At 33.4% G+C, this 15,126-nt stretch overlaps 1 protein-coding gene across 1 annotated transcript in view; it reads right to left on the reverse strand.

The window, feature by feature from the left end:
* The window catches only part of btsz (bitesize), a 414,949-nt gene that overhangs the window by 254,602 nt on the left and 145,221 nt on the right, over nucleotides 1-15,126 (reverse strand).

A 15,126-nucleotide genomic window follows, 5' to 3' on the forward strand; every position in this document is an offset into this window, starting at 1 on the left:
ACAAGAAGCATCATAGTATGACTATTAAGCATAAAATATGGACTAGTTTAGGAAAGCGAGACGTTTGTCAGAAAATGTTTCTTAATGTATTTGGAGTAAGCCAGCGGCGTGTCCAAAATATTGCAAAAAAAATGAAAACTGGTGTTGGTATATTAGAAAACAGGGGTGGTGACCACCGCTCACATAAAACTACTTCGAAAAAATTGAAAGTCATGTAATTTATCAAAAATTTAAAGGGCACAGAAAGTCACTATGGACGAGGTAAATCCCGAAGAATTTACTTACCTTCCGAGTATAACATTGCTAGTCTCAGGAAATCGTACAACAATTCTGTAGAACCAAACTACCAAGTCAATTACAAATTTTTTAGTCGCATATTCAATGACAAATTTAACATAGGTTTTCGTTCTCCAGCCTCCGATGTTTGTGGCTTTTGCATGCGTTAAGTTTGTGTAACGAGCCACAAGAAAAGACGAACATAATGACCCATCTGAGAGTTCCTAGATTGAGGAGCAAGCAATTTTACAAGATGATGAAAGAAGAATCAGAAGATAGTCTTTCTTTTTGCTTTGACCTACAGCAAGTGCAGGTACTACCTAAAGTGCCAATAGGAGATGCTTTTTATGCACAACAAGTATCTTTATATTCTTTCTGCATCACTGACATTTCGAGCAGAGCACCCATTTTCTATTCCTGGCTAGAGACTCAAGTCGGTCGTGGATCCATCGAAGTAGGATCTGCGTTGTTTGATTTCTTTTCAAAAATGGCATTTCCGGACCACGTAAAGGAACTGCGACTATACTCAGATGGATGTGGTGGCCAAAATAAAAATAGTCATATTGTTCACATGTGTATGATTTGGCTTCAAAGACATGCTCCTCTAAGGTTACAGTCCATTAGAATGTGTTTTCCAGTTCGTGGGCATTCGTACCTACCTGCTGATCGCGTATTTGGCAGAGCCGAAAAATTGTTAAGAGCACAAAGTATGATAAAATCTCCAGATAAATACTGGGAGCTTTATTCTAAAATCGGAGAAGTACATAAATTAGGAGTAGAATGGGCAGCTATTTATGATTTCAAAAAAGCATTGACATATTTGAAAAAAGTTTCAGGAATCGGCGAGGCAAAGAGAATCTTCATCAAAAGACTGAGAAATGTAAGTGTAGGAATAAAAACTGAGCAGTTTTATAGAAATGATGATTGTTCGAAAAAATACGAAACTCTGTTGAAGAAAGGAAAGAAATTTGAAAGTATCGTGCTGTCACCAATACCGCTTAGTAGGGAAATGAAAAGGAAGAAAATGAAGAGCCTAAATAAATTATTGATAGAATTGGCTGGTGAAAATTGGAGATATGATCCAGAATTGTCATGGCTTGCTCCAATTTTACCCAAAAATTTTATGAAGATATTCCTGGAGACGAAGATGTGGATGATGAAGATGATGGTGATTCTGAGCAGCGAGAACTATGTCAATGTCAAGAAGATGATGCTGAGATGAAATTATAGGTTCAAGGTTTTGAGTTCATTCCTTCTGAAGAAGTACTGTTAATGAAATTGTTATTTTTTTTAATTACATGCCTGAAAAAAGAATAAGTTTTTGAAATTGCTTGTTTTACAACAGCATTAAGTCCCTTGAGTTCCCAAACAAAATGCGTTTTGCCCGATATGGACAATCAAAGAGCATTTAGGCTCATTCGTTATTGAAATTTTTGGGTTGAATAACAAAAGGCGATTTTTGGCATCAAGTTAATATTGGAGATCATATTTTTTGCAAATTTTTCGGTTCCTTGAATCTCACGAAAACTTATCAGTTTCCTCATAGTAAACTTTGCCGTTTCCTAAAAATTATGCAATTTGGACAAAATGCATTTTGAATGTCTGCTCCTCATTTTGTTCTCTTCTTTCATAACGTGGGCCACACAGTTCTTCCACACATCACTATTACCTACTTCATTCACCACTCGCCTTATATTGTCAAGCACTACAGCATTCAAAGCCGGTGACTGATTACATTTCCTCCAAGCTTTCTTTCATTGTGGCCCAAACCATTTCAATGGAATTGAACACACAATAGTATGGAGGCAAACGTAAGAGAATATGACCACGTGTTTCACACATCGAATCAATAATATACTCTTTATTGAAATTATGTTGTTTTATGGTCGCCAGTAATACCTTTTTCGTTGGAATCTTTTCGGGTATTTCCATGTCATGATTTCGCATGAAATCATGACATGAAATCTGCTTTTTTGTGTTATTGTTTGGTATTGCAGTCAATAACCGAGAATGATACGAAGCGTTATCCATAACAATAACCGAGTTTGGAGATATATTTGGGAGAAGTTGCTCACTGAACCAGGTTTCGAATAAAGCCGCAGTCATATCTTCGTGGTAATCAGCAGACGAATCTTTTATATTTTTGGCCGACAGAAGCAAAGCGTTAGGTACGAAACTACTTTCATTCCCGGTATGCAAAATTATAACACGTTTTCCCCTTGAAGAAGGTGTGTTCAAAGCACAATACTTGGTTTCGTCTATCCAGCCATATTTGACAACATCATGGGTGTCAAACCAAGTTTCGTCGAGGTAGATTATATGTCTGCTGGATTCTCGGTAGCTTTTCATTCGCCTCAAATATTCTTGTCGGAGTTGAACAATGCGTGTCGATTCCATTATAACCATCCGATTGTTCAATTTTTTATATTTGAAACTACAAGACAATAAGACACTCCGTAGAGTTTCTAAAGATTTGTAATTGTAATCGGGATAGTCGAGTAATTTATATCACTTCCAATGTTAGTACTTCATTTTTTTGGTATATACCATAAATTGTTCGCCGAATCATATCTTTTATAGCACCATCAACGTTTGCGAATTTTTCATTCCTTTATTTTCGTTTCATTGCATGGTCAATGACATCCCCTATTTTAATGGCTCGAAGAACTGTCGAACAAGATAGTTTCGTTAACTCGCATATTCTATTCACAATAGCATTCTGTGAATTGTGACAGTTTTCCTTCTTCAAGCATTCATGAATATTTAAAATTACTCGCTGAACTTGCACATGTAAATCCTTATTTTCAAATTCCGATCCCTGTCGATTGACACAGATTCCTCACACGTAATGTTATCATTTGTTTCCACAAAAAAGGTCTCCAGAAAGCCATATTGATGAAAGTACCCAAAAACACTAAGATTTTCACAAGAATCGGTTCAAACGATAAGATTGGAATCTTTGGTATGAAAGTTGAAAACCCTAACACCAAACTGATATTTTTGCACTCGACGCGCGTTTCGCTAACAAGGTTAGCATCTTCAGAAGAAGCAAATTGATACTGAATCTAAAGACAAGGGTTAGCTGTTTATATACCTGAGTTTTTTTGGTACGATGTGGACTTTGTTTGTTAAATGATGATTATCCTAATTGATTTTTCGGTAATTAACTAGTAGAACCACTACCTGCAAATTAATTTGTCCGCTTTTTAATCTATTGTGGACAAATTAATTTACAGGTAGTGGTTCCACTAGTTAATTACCAAAAAATCAAATGGGATAATCATCATTTAACATCGTCCACATGGTCCACATCGGATCATGTAGACCATGTGGACAGCTAACCCTTGTCTTTAGATTCAGTATCAATTTGCTTCTCCTGAAGATACTAACCTTGTTAGCGAAACGCGCGTCCAGTGCAAAAATATCAGTTTGGTGTTAGGGTAATTGATCTCTAGAAAAAGTTTTCAAAAATCGGTTTGCAAAACCACTCACTACCTCACCTAACCCCACGAACACACGGCACTGATAAAGAAATATTGCGAAACGGACAAATAATTAGTATTCAGCCAGTCCAGCTAGCCGAGCCTTTATTCTTCAACTACATTTGATAGCACGTTAACTAACTATGTGGGCGACTAGGGGCCACAGGCCAGAAATGTTTATGACTGTACCAGGGACGCTTTGAACATAAAAGCATTGGTAGTATATACATTTCCCATTTGCCGGGCAGTGATTATGAACACCCCTTGTAGTGCTCTTATCTTTATTGCCGTTACAATTGGGAATGGATAGACTATGACTCATTTATTGTTTTCTGATGAACCCAACTTTACTTTTCATGGACATGTGAATTGTTACTACTGTAGATACTCATTTAGAGAAATTCCTTCCCGGATACAAGAGTTGAATACCCAGAGAACATTTTCAGGGAGAGCTTATAGTAACAAGTATACTTCCTAATCCAGTTATATCACATTTAATTTTATGGTTTCAACAAAAAGGAACACCACCGCATTCAAATACTGTATTTCTGAAAATATGGATAGAAGGGGTGTATGCCTCGGAATAGCCTGTCAGATCACCTGAACCGACATCAATACATTTTTTCTCATGGGATCATCTCAAAAACGAAATCTACTGAACAATCTACCGAATAGCCTGGATTGTTGAAGTAGAAGAAACATATCAGTTTGAAGTTCTTATTAATTACAATTTCAAAATGAGTTGCTTTAATCGGAGTATTATTTGATGAAGTACAAAAAACTAAATTTCTTTACAATTTTACATGAAGCTAATCTGTACGGGACAGTATTACGAGAGTATTCATTTTCAAATAAGCAATGAAAAAAATGAAGATGATAATTCAATATATTGAGAAACGAATTCAAAATTATTTAATAAAAAAAATATTTGCTATTAAAATGTTCAGAATTTCAAATGATTTTTTTTTCGAATGAGTAAAGAGATAATGAATTGAGAATTCAACAGAATTTAACTTGTCTAACTGCATTTAACAAAATTATTGCTATGAAAAGTAGAACTGGAAGCTCTGCCTATGAATAAATTCATAACAAGAACTGTTCCTAAATACCATCTGATAACGCCAGCTCAGTTGACGAAACTCGCGTCGAGAGAAGAGTGTTGCAGTTTTGGTGTTTGGGAGAAAAAGATGAAGAACAAGATAATTTATCTTCTGATGACTTGATTGGTGAATCGTGCGTCGAGGAAAGAGTGTTACAATTCTGGTGTTTGGGAACAGGTCGAATAGATCCAGAGCAGATAATTTGAGGTACATCGTACTGAACAGTTCTCCCTCGCCTACTGTTTCGTTTTTTTGAATAACTCTGAAATTCAGATCCTCTAAGATAATTTTTGATATTCTTGAATATTGAAGTGTATAGGTAGAGATGGTCTTTAAAATACTCTGATCTTATTAAGGTTTTAGTTCAATCAAAAAGGCAAAGTTGGGAACGAATTTCAAATTTTACTGAGAGTGATTAACAATCCACCTTTTAAAAATTGCGAACACGAGTTGTACTTTTGAGTTGTTTATTAACTTCATGTGATTAAACTGAGAATATCAGTAATCAAAGATACCAATTGAATTCCAACTTCAAATCTCCGAACAACTAAATATTTATCATTCTACCCACTCACTTTTTGTCATTATTCCTAGTAATGACGTGATAAGTTTTATCATCTCTAGAAAAATAGGTCTAATAGTTTGATAAGAGTTGAAAACAAATAAGACGCTAATCTGAATTACCACGAAAGACAATTTCATGTTTGAATATAATAAATTCCTTTTGAAACCTTGGGATAGTAGTTATATTGTGTGAAATTCATAAAAAAGGTTATTTTCCACCGCTCTTCCACAAAACATCAATGATAAACTTGGAAAACAAATACATTTATCGCTACTGTTAATGCAAATATAGTGTGAAGATTGAATTCACAGAAAAACACACAAATGTTCATATGATTCAGAATAATTTTAGTGTTTTATCCATCAGGTTTGCATGGAAAAATATGAAAGTATACCAATAAAAGGGTAGCCCAAGCGGGGATTTCGAGATTTACGAAAGCGCGGCAGATTAATAAACAGTGGGTTAAGTACCTCCACCAAATATGAGCCCCATATATAAGGCCGCCTGTGAGGGATAAAGGATCAGATTAGTAAAAAAAAACTTATCATCAGAAATTCTCGAGCGCGTCAGATTAAGGTAGTGTGAGTTAATTATATGCTAAAAAGTGTATATTCCAGTAATCTGACAATTTGAGAGTGACGTGAAGAAAGGGGAGGGCAGCAAAGTTGTGAATGACGCCATCACAGTTGATAACAGAGACTCGTTCGTGATGAAGATGAAGATGATTAATTAATCAATTGATTGTTGGATGTAGCTGTTACTACGTGGTAGGAAATCATAATGAAGAAAAGAGAAATTAAACTTTCTATGTTTTTTATTACTTTTATTTGTAACTAACGTTACTGCAGTTTCGTCCTATGAGGACATTTTCAAACTTATACAATATATCAGTTTGAAATTGTCCTTATAGGACGAAACTGCAGTAACGTTAGTTACACATAAAAGTTTCATTTCTCTTTTCGTCATCAATTAATCAATTGATTATATGAAATTAAATTTTTTTGAGCATTTTTTTAAAATGATTTCTTTATAAATACAAGTATTCTTCTTAAAAAACATACACTTATTTATTTGCATGCTATTTCCTGAGCTTTCCAATTAATTAAGTTCAATGAATTAAAAAAAATATTGTTTTTGTCAGATTAAGCGAATATCTCTAGATAATCGTCAGATTATGAGACAGCACGTCTAAAACATAAAGATGAACCATATATATCTTAATCTGACGCGCTTGAGTATTTCAAAATGGTGAATTTTGTTTGCACATCATAATAATGGCCGCGAGTTTGCATCAGATCGAAATCGTCAGATTATTGAATGAGAGCTTTTTTTGCACTTAACACCCCCTTTGAAAATCTGACGCGTTCGATTGATTTTTTTTTCACTTTTAACCCTTACGTACAACCACCCACATCATGCAAACGATCAGATTAACATACCAACATTATTAAAAATACGTAGGACATTGATGCTATCAATATTTAACGCGCTCGAGTATGTCCATGCAACAATATTTTATTACATATTTGAAAATCTATAGCCGCTTCCCCCACCGATGAAAAGGTATATATTATATAACATTTTTTTTATCATCTGAGCTTTGCTACCTGATATGTCTCAATGACGCTCGAGTAAATCCCCATTTTGCATCGTGGGCTCCCCTACTACAATGAATCATGAGAAAATAAATCAGTTTTCGTGCTTTTCTGTGAAGTGATCATACTTGTATCGAAACAAAAAATCAGTCGATTGAAGACAAAATAGAAAGATTTACTGAAAACAGACATATAGGATTGATTTACTCAACCCAATATAAGAAAGTTCAATCAGATATATCAGATATAGATTGTTTCGGTATATGATAGAAAAACTCTGATAACTAATTTAGAACTAATTAAAATGGTATTACACTTCACTATTCATCAGATATGGGTGATTTGCCATAATAGTTGCTGGAGAAGTAGAACAAAATTGAAAAGGTGTGTTCACTGACGTAATATTGCAGTCTGCGGAACGCTCATTTTTATGGAGACGCACAAGATGATGGACTATCAGAGTTCTACGAAATCTCTATCCAGGGAAAAATTTAAAAATGTTTTCAAACATGTTTCAACTATAAGGAAATTTAATTGTTGAAAATAAGTGTTTTGCAGTTTCGGTGCACAACCGCTGTAGAACAAACATTGTACAATAGTGGGCCAAATTGAACACTTTTACGTAGAATTCAATGTTGTGTAAAATTCAACTTTTCAAATGAGACATCAATAGTTATTGATCGAAAACTATTGTTTTACTGAGACACCCTGTATATTTCTGCATATTTCAATGCAGCCTAAAATCACTTTATAAAAATGTAGCACACATATGGAACGCCGATTTACTTTTTATTGTCACAAATATTCATTCCTCAATTTATTCACCAAACAATTTTTTTGTTTGAATTTAATTGATTCATGCATTTGTTGGACACATTAAAAACGATTGTTCGCAAATTTTTTTCTATTTTAGGTGACACTTGATTTAAAATGTTACATGAATAAAATTGTTATTTGAATAAAAAAGACTAATGAAATAACTTGAAGCTTTTATTGATTTCGAAGAAAAATATAGTTTCAGAGTATTGAAAAATGGAACGCTAATTTACTATATATTATGCTGAAAAATATTCTATATACATATAGTTCAACTATATGAACAAACATTTTTATTCAACAGTCAATGGAATGTATTATTCGAGTAAATTCAACAAACGTTTCAATTCCGCACATAATTTTGACCTTTGAATAAAATGTTAGTTATTTATATGACTGTTGAACTATAATGAAACTTTAAATTCACTTTCTAAAAGTAAGTTTGGGAATAAAATTTCAATGAATATATTTGAATGACTGTCAAAGTTTTCCCATGAAACATTGTTGGTAATAAAAATAAACTTTCGTTTGTCTGAAAATATAGCAAATTAACTTTCCATACTGAATATTTTTCTATGAATAATAAAGATTGTTATATTTCAATTTTATTTGAAGTGTTGAATATTTCCAACATTCACTTTAATGCATTCAATTTAAAATTTGGTTACAACTTTTGTACAAAACATTCCCAAGCAAGTATCATTTTATTTCATCAATCTGACAAAGAATTACATTTTTTGATGATTTAAAAAGTTTGTTACATTTGAAAGATACATTTAAAATGATTGTTGATAATTTTACTTCGGCGCTGGTATCGAGCGGATTTATCAAGAATTTCAAGTGTTACAAATGGCAACATGCTATTTCATTTATAGGACAAAACGCCGTTCAACCGTGGCGCCGAATAAAAATTATCAACAATCAATTTAATGCATGTATCACTGAAATTCAACAAACAAAATAATTCAGCTCATTTCAAAGGAATATTAATAAAAAGTAAAACGGCGTGGCACGCCGTTTTACTTTCTATTAGTATTTTGTAAAAATTAATTGTTTTCACTGTTGCATTTATCGATTGTTGATTGTTATTTTGTAGTTAGTACCTGCATTAAACGATTGAAGGGTAACATACAAAACTAATTTATTAATAACAAAACACACAACATGTAGAAATCATAGTGAATGTTCAATATGTCTACCTTCAGACATTACGCATGCGTCTAGATGTCGGCGCATTGAGCCACGTATTCGCTCAAATATTCCTGGAGTCTCTCTGATTACCCTGTACGCATCGATGATGCGGTTTCTTAAGTCCTCTACATCGCGAACAGGAGTACGATAAACCAAATGCTGTAAATGGCCCCAAATAGAGAAATCGAGAGGATTGAGATACGGGGATCGAGCGGGCCAGTTCTGTGATCCTCCTCGACCTATTCACTGATATCTGCATATGTTTCAGTTGAATGCTGACGTGCTACTTGACTAAAATTGGCGGGAGCCCCATCATGCATAAAAAACATATCCCTTCTGATGGCCAAAGGAACTTCCTCCAGCAGTACTGGATGCACTTCTCCTAAAAATTGAACGTGTGCCTCACCATTTAATCGAGGAGGTAGAAAATGAAGCCCAATTAAATCATTCCCAATAACTCCGAGCCAAACGTTAAGAGAAAACTGTTCTTGATGGTTAGTTTCGACAATAGCGTGAGGGTTTTCAGCAGCCCATATGTGGTAATTATGAAAATTAATAATCTTGTCCCGAGAAAAACTACATTCGTCAGTGAATTCTATCGTCTTCAGAAAGTCATAATTTTCTCCAATCATTTCGGAAAGTCTCGCGGTAACAGTGCCTGTACTCGTTGCAGATGGTAAGGGTATGAGAGTTGTTCCTTTAAAATTCGAAATACCGTCATATGATCAACATTTAGCTGGAAAGCGATATTTCTAGTACTGGTAGTAGGTTGTTCTTCAATCAAATTAGGTACTAGTTCCTTAAGCTGTGGTGTTCTTATATACTTCTCGATGGCGACCACAATCCTGCTTTCTTTTGTCGAATGAACCATATTCTCGAAATCGTTGATGAAGTTGAGCAAATATTATATGCGAAGGATACTGCCGTTGAGGATACATTTCAGCATATATTCTAGAAGCTCCCAACCCATTCCCCTGCGACAGACCGTAAACGTAATGCATATCAGCCATTTTCCCATTTGTGTATGCCATTTTATGCCATTTTTATATTAGAATTATTAAAGTGACAAATTAAGAACAGAACAACAACACACAATTAGTATTAATTCAATTTCGAAAATTCACAAACTGACAGCGTCATACTAATTTAATTGTCACTATGGCTAATAGCGACCTACTAGATAGATTAGTTTCGTATTTTCGCATTTATGACGATGTATCTCTATAGTTGTTTCTAAAATAATTTTTTGCAGCGAACTGGTTGATTTTGGGTAAAAAACCCAAGAGATATTTTTCGTTTAGAATGAAACATGCTATCGGAAATAAATTTTTGAATGGTAAACAAATAATAAGACAATAAGTTACATTGGAAATTAATTTTAAGGGTTGCGTTTCCACCCCTAACAACAATGGGGTAAACCAAATAAATTTCTGGCTAAGTCTCTTTTGGTAGTACAAAACGTCAGGGTAATTTCAATATTGTAACTTTTTTAGTGCTTGTGAAAAAAAATTGTTATACAAATTTTATGTACCCCCTTTAAGGGAGGCTGTATCTTAACAAGGGATGCTTCAATGAAATTTCTTTATATGAAAGATCCTATCTTTTTTTCGATGAGGAATCACCTCCTTGAATGTTTTACACTTATTTAGTTACACCCTGTAGAATCTCTGGTGAGCCGTAAGCACCAGCTCCACAAGTCACATTAATCACATAAATCTCATTTTTTAATTGTTTGTATTTAAGTTTTAAGATTATGAATTGAAAGTCTTTTTCGTACTGTATTTTACCTTCAATTATATCATCTTTTCAATTTTATTCTAGAGGTGTATTATTCCTCAATAGTGATATCTCACGATAATAATAATAAAAATATTATGAGTAATAAAAATTGTACTCAATATTATTTAAAATATCGCTAAAAAAATCCACAATGAAGGTGGGTCCCCAGGCATGAAAGTTTGGGAAACGCTGGTCTGAAGCCTAGTTGATCAGAGAGTGCGTTTCAAAGTCTACATGAAAAAACCTTAAAGCTCTATATTTCAAAGATGACTTTAGCAAAACATCCAGTGTGCTCATTTTTGGAAAGATAATTTCAAGCTGTCTCATTAAAAAATAGTTTCCCACCAATAACTATTGATATCTCCTTTGAAAAAAATAAGTTTTTTACATCATTGAATTTTATGTAAAAAGTGATTAGAAATGTTTTCAGGAAGAAAGTTACAGCAAATTTTCGAAAATGCACATTTTCAATAAACATGCTCTAACTCAGAAACGATGATAGATATCGATATGCGGTTTACACCATTAAGTTTGTAATGAAATTCAACTTTTAGATACAGCCATCAGTTTTTATCTATTTTATCTTTAAAAAGTGTTCAATTTGGCCCATTTTGTACGTACTAATATTGATTTTGTATTTTGACGACTCGCTGGAGATGCATTCTATGAGCATTTGGGAATATGTGGAAAAATTCCCTAGATATCCTAATTTGATTTTGAACAGCCTCTTTCGCTACATCGAAAACACGAATGACAGAAAAAAAATTGAACTGATCCGCATTTTTTCATAAGTACACAAAAGTTTCCTCCTTTAAACTTATAAGTTATAAATGAATAAAACTCTCAGAATATATTTCATTTTGAAATCCGCTTGAAACTTCATTTCATTAAGAGTTTAACAATTCTAAAAACTTTTTACCAATCTTGAAACTCAAATATCGACAGTTTGAGTCCTAGGACGATTTTATTAAAGTAGTAATTTTCTCACGATTTATATGTAACGAACCGAGGGCAGCGATCGAAAGTTCTGACGAAAATATAACAATAATGTTGAAATAGTGATAAAAGAGAACTGCATATAGATACATAGTGAAGACTTCAACAACTTTGTGACCAGATTTACATACATCGTAAAGAAAATTCGTTACAGATAACCAGGACGTAAAAGAAAGGTGTGCGTAATATTTTTGATAATTTTATCTTTTCCAGTTCTACGCTTGTTGAAAACTTCATCATATTCAGATCTCTTCTTCATAAGACAATAATATTTTTGATATGAGATAGTAGGTCATGATGACCAAAAACAAAGTTCAAAACAAAATGGTGAAGGAATGTATCACTTGAATAGTGAGTCATTATTTTCACCCCTCCATTGATTTAAGAATGGATGTGACAAAATATTCTTAGCCATGTGTTTCTTCAACTTAGATTGAGAAAGAATCACAGAAAATGAACCCTGTACGTCTAACCGATTAAAATTGAGCCTGGTAACGTTTTACATTTTGAAGACTGGAAACGAAGAGTCTGGAAAATCTAAATAAAATGTTCAAGAACTCCTTTGTCTATAAAAAAATTATTCATCATTCAATCCCAAAATAATCTCGAATGAGCCCGAAGTATCAAATCTGCAGATTTGAAGAGACCTTGGGGGGCAACATTCAATGCTGATTTTGAGTCCTACGGAATTTTCTGTACTGCTTTTTTTGAATTTCAAGAAGTGGAAATATCGAAGAGAGTAACAGAAAAGTGTATAGCTACAAAATATCGCATTCTTGGAGCTATTTCTACCACTAGTTGAAATAATTGTATTCTCTCACTAATTCCACTGGTCTTGAATGAGAATATTGAAGCCAGGGATGAAAGAAGAAAATCATGGGCTGAAAAGCCTCTGCCGTAAAAGTTCTGTGGGGCTTACTTATCAAATGCATTTCTACAATACCCCATTTTGAACCATTTCAACTAGTCTGGATGACTATGAGTACAAATTTGATTGAATAAGCTGATTGATATGAATTTGCAAGAAGCTATGGACCACATATATTCATTAAATTATTAACATAAATATTATTATAGTTTCAGCTGCTTTACGATTTTATGTACGGGGAAGAACGCAAGGAATGACAGGATCAAAGCATTTTGCGACTATTGTTCTTTTCCATATGATATTGTCAGTTGATAAACTGAGCTGTCAAAATTTCATTTTTTTTAAATTGTCATTAATTGTCATGAGATTCGCATAGAGTCAAAAGCAATGGAATGAATGAGAAACTTGTATTTTAAATACAAAGGTAAATATATCAACTGAAATGAAACAGATTATAGTGAAGATTATCTCAAATGTAAACTTGAAGAACAATAACTACATTTTGACTACATCATGTGATAAGTTCAAGTATTGACGCTTGAAATGATGGATTTCATCCTTCACAACGAAAAATAATAATTAGACCGCGATTTTTTTCAACGCGCATAATTCTTCAAGAAAAACAATACCGTACAGAAAAATAATCGTGAAAAATTAACCTAACCAATAACATAACCGAACAAAAACGCTGAATTCCTTCCACGTTGCAGTGATTTTCGTACAAAAATACGTATTATTCAAGGATGCGCTAAACTTGTTGCTACAGAAGACGTTTTCCGGAAATCTCATTCTTCAACGAGACTTCGTCTCCATGAAAAATAATTATCTAGAACGCTAAATTATATCTACGCGGTATTGATTTTGCGGAAAATATGAGTGGTATTTGATAATGCGCAAAATTCTGCGCCAAAAAAAACGTATAATAAAATAATACCATTTTTTTCCTATATTTGGTTGGGACTCGTGTATCACTCGAAAGGATTATGAAATGTAGCTGATGTTTGCTGAGTTGAGTGTAACTAATACTTGAGAATATTTTTTAAACATCTGATAGTTTTTTTTAACTTCTCACATTTTTCAGTTGCGTTGTTAGTTAACTCCACAAAGCTTTTGCATGTCGACGGGTATAACTTGACGTGACTTTCCGAATATATACCCTCAGAAAGTTCTCAAACTCATTTTGTCTACCGTTCATTTCGAGAATAAATTATTTTCTAGCGCTCCCCATTTTTTTTTACTTTACTATATCTTAAGAATCACAATCGCAGTCATTATTTTAATAATTAAAGTATGTGTGTCATGTGAAAATAAAACTTTCTGTTGAGGGTAATGTAAAACACCCTGTAATATTAGGAAGACTTTAATTTATGTTATTAAAACAAACATTTCAATTTGAATTTTAAAACTAATCTAATGTGAAGGATGAATTTGATGATTTTCAACAAGTTTGATAATATAAGGCTCGTAAGTCACCGCGATCGGTAATCTGCAACCGATTTCACTTTTTAGTTAGCAACGTTGCCCCATCACTAAATCCATGTTCACACAAATACGATGATGGGAATGCTATGAAAAATCGTTGAACAATGAACCAACCTTTTTCTTTAAAAAATATTTAAATACTTAAAATAGAGGAATGAAATAATGCATTCAACATTTAAAGGGCTTCGTTTCTATTTCACCATTTGTCAACATCGGTTATAGCTAATAAAGGACAATGAATCTGTTACCTGAGAATCTGAGACGAACAAAGATGACATATTTCAGAGACGTGCTGTTCTGTTTACTTATGTTCCGAGTTCCGAAACATTCTGTGATATATGATATTTTGTGCACCTAGCCTATCTTCCTCTATATAAATAAATAACAAAACAACTGTTGTTTATGTGGCTTGTGGAGTTGGTATTGAACTATAATTTATATTTTGCCTTTAAAAAGATAATTTTCCTTTTTTTTAAGTAGAATATCTAGGTACTTATAAATTATTTCAACTTGATATAGGCGCTGTTGCCAATATGTGAATTAGAAACAAATCCCTTTAAACATTTGAAACATCATTTTGAATACTTTTCGAAGTGAATTTGAAAAATTCATGAATTAAACTCAACTTTATTTTGTTCAAACTTGCATTTGCTGTAATAACCCAAATTGAGGAACATTCCCCATTGCGGGATTGGCTTTTGTAGCCCAAATTCTTGGTATCCATTTTCGAATTTCATTTTTATTTCCTCGTTCGTTATCAGTTCTATGAGTTCTTATTCCACCTGTGGTGATTCTGCTGTGTTGACATTTGAAAAAGGATCCAACACCCTGTCCGGTATTTCCAATTTTAAAATGTCCTGGAATCGTTCTGTGAAATCACTGTGGAGGTTCTTCAAATGTTGGCATTAAACAAGCAAGTCATCGTTGTTGAAGATTACTGCAATTCTTTGTCTTTGTTTTCCAAGAACTATTACAG

Source organism: Leptinotarsa decemlineata, unplaced genomic scaffold, assembly GCF_025532065.1.
Source record: "Leptinotarsa decemlineata unplaced genomic scaffold, Ldec_3_MD MMD2_tig00000199_RagTag_RagTag, whole genome shotgun sequence".
NCBI classification, from domain to species: Eukaryota; Metazoa; Arthropoda; class Insecta; order Coleoptera; family Chrysomelidae; genus Leptinotarsa; species Leptinotarsa decemlineata.